Raw genomic sequence first — 2,500 nt, 5'->3', positions numbered from 1 at the left:
AGACTAATCGAACCATCTAGTAGCTGGTTCCCTCCGAAGTTTCCCTCAGGATAGCTGGTGCTCGTACGAGTCTCATCCGGTAAAGCGAATGATTAGAGGCCTTGGGGCCGAAACGACCTCAACCTATTCTCAAACTTTAAATGGGTGAGATCTCCGGCTTGCTTGATATGCTGAAGCCGCGAGCAAACGACTCGGATCGGAGTGCCAAGTGGGCCACTTTTGGTAAGCAGAACTGGCGCTGTGGGATGAACCAAACGCCGAGTTAAGGCGCCCGAATCGACGCTCATGGGAAACCATGAAAGGCGTTGGTTGCTTAAGACAGCAGGACGGTGGCCATGGAAGTCAGAATCCGCTAAGGAGTGTGTAACAACTCACCTGCCGAAGCAACTAGCCCTGAAAATGGATGGCGCTGAAGCGTCGTGCCTATACTCGGCCGTCAGTCTGGCAGTCATGGCCGGTCCTTGCGGCCGGCCGCGAAGCCCTGACGAGTAGGAGGGTCGCGGCGGTGGGCGCAGAAGGGTCTGGGCGTGAGCCTGCCTGGAGCCGCCGTCGGTGCAGATCTTGGTGGTAGTAGCAAATACTCCAGCGAGGCCCTGGAGGGCTGACGCGGAGAAGGGTTTCGTGTGAACAGCCGTTGCACACGAGTCAGTCGATCCTAAGCCCTAGGAGAAATCCGATGTTGATGGGGGCCGTCATAGCATGATGCGCTTTGTGCTGGCCCCCGTTGGGCGAAAGGGAATCCGGTTCCTATTCCGGAACCCGGCAGCGGAACCGATACAAGTCGGGCCCCTCTTTTAGAGATGCTCGTCGGGGTAACCCAAAAGGACCCGGAGACGCCGTCGGGAGATCGGGGAAGAGTTTTCTTTTCTGCATGAGCGTTCGAGTTCCCTGGAATCCTCTAGCAGGGAGATAGGGTTTGGAACGCGAAGAGCACCGCAGTTGCGGCGGTGTCCCGATCTTCCCCTCGGACCTTGAAAATCCGGGAGAGGGCCACGTGGAGGTGTCGCGCCGGTTCGTACCCATATCCGCAGCAGGTCTCCAAGGTGAAGAGCCTCTAGTCGATAGAATAATGTAGGTAAGGGAAGTCGGCAAATTGGATCCGTAACTTCGGGATAAGGATTGGCTCTGAGGATCGGGGCGTGTCGGGCTTGGTCGGGAAGTGGGTCAGCGCTAACGTGCCGGGCCTGGGCGAGGTGAGTGCCGTAGGGGTGCCGGTAAGTGCGGGCGTTTAGCGCGGGCGTGGTCTGCTCTCGCCGTTGGTCGGCCTCGTGCTGGTCGGCGGTGCAGGATGCGCGCGCCTGCGCGGCGTTCGCGCCCCGGTGCTTCAACCTGCGTGCAGGATCCGAGCTCGGTCCCGTGCCTTGGCCTCCCACGGATCTTCCTTGCTGCGAGGCCGCGTCCGCCTTAGCGTGCTCCTCCGGGGGCGCGCGGGTGCGCGGATTCTCTTCGGCCGCCATTCAACGATCAACTCAGAACTGGCACGGACTGGGGGAATCCGACTGTCTAATTAAAACAAAGCATTGCGATGGCCCTAGCGGGTGTTGACGCAATGTGATTTCTGCCCAGTGCTCTGAATGTCAACGTGAAGAAATTCAAGCAAGCGCGGGTAAACGGCGGGAGTAACTATGACTCTCTTAAGGTGTCCAAGTGGCGGCGGTGTGGCTGCATCCGGACTTGGCTTTTCGAAGTGCGGTCTTGATGTAGTCGTGCTGCTGCTGCGAGGTGCCTTCCTTGGGTTATAGTTACAGGGAGAGTGATGCGCAATACATGGGCCTAGCCCTCTTAGCCTCTCCTCTCCTGCGGTCTTCTCCCCTTCTCGTGGGCCCGCTGATTTTCGCAGAGTGGAAGACCGCACCAGGGGCTTGGGGGGGTTACCAGCCCCCCCTCGCACTATCCCTTTGTTTAGTTGGGGGCAGTAATCAGAGAATAAGTGGTGGCCCTTCCGCTGAAGGTGCCACCCCAACTCCCCCAGCACCTAGCCGGCCAACCGGCCGTGCCGAAAATCTTGTAACTTTTGCAGCTGAATACACCTGTAGTGAGTGCCACCGCAGCTTCACCACCAAGAACGGTCTCGGGGTCCATCGCCGCCGCCAACACCTTGCGGCCGCCAACGCGGAGATCGTCACGGAGAGGCATCGCGCGAGGTGGACGGAGGAAGAAGTCCTGTCGCTCGCCAAGGCAGAGGCCGAACTGTTCCTCGAGAGGGACGCCCGGTTCTTCTTTGTAAATCAAGAACTCATCAGGATGTTCCCCGACCGAACGCTTGAGGCAATCAAGTGCCGACGGCGGCAAGCTGCCCACAAGCAGCTTGTCCGCCAATTCATGGAGGCGCTTGAGATCGGTCGGGGGGAAGAGCCGGCGTCCCGCCGGGGAGCAGCGAGCCCGCTGTCTGACGCGGGCGAGGCCGCTGCGCCGCCCGTCGACGCAGCCGAGGACTTCGCGGCCGACACCACCGGGCCGCCGCCGGAGGGGCCGACTGACGCCGCCATCTGGGAGCATC

General features: G+C 60.4%; 1 pseudogene; it reads left to right on the top strand.

Moving 5' to 3' along the window:
• The window catches only part of LOC124762130, a 7,961-nt pseudogene that overhangs the window by 1,245 nt on the left and 4,216 nt on the right, over nucleotides 1-2,500 (top strand).

This window comes from Schistocerca piceifrons, unplaced genomic scaffold (assembly GCF_021461385.2).
Source record: "Schistocerca piceifrons isolate TAMUIC-IGC-003096 unplaced genomic scaffold, iqSchPice1.1 HiC_scaffold_592, whole genome shotgun sequence".
Taxonomy (NCBI): domain Eukaryota; kingdom Metazoa; phylum Arthropoda; class Insecta; order Orthoptera; family Acrididae; genus Schistocerca; species Schistocerca piceifrons.
The sequence above is the reverse complement of the archived record's forward strand: the minus strand, read 5'-3'. Positions and strand labels throughout refer to the sequence as shown.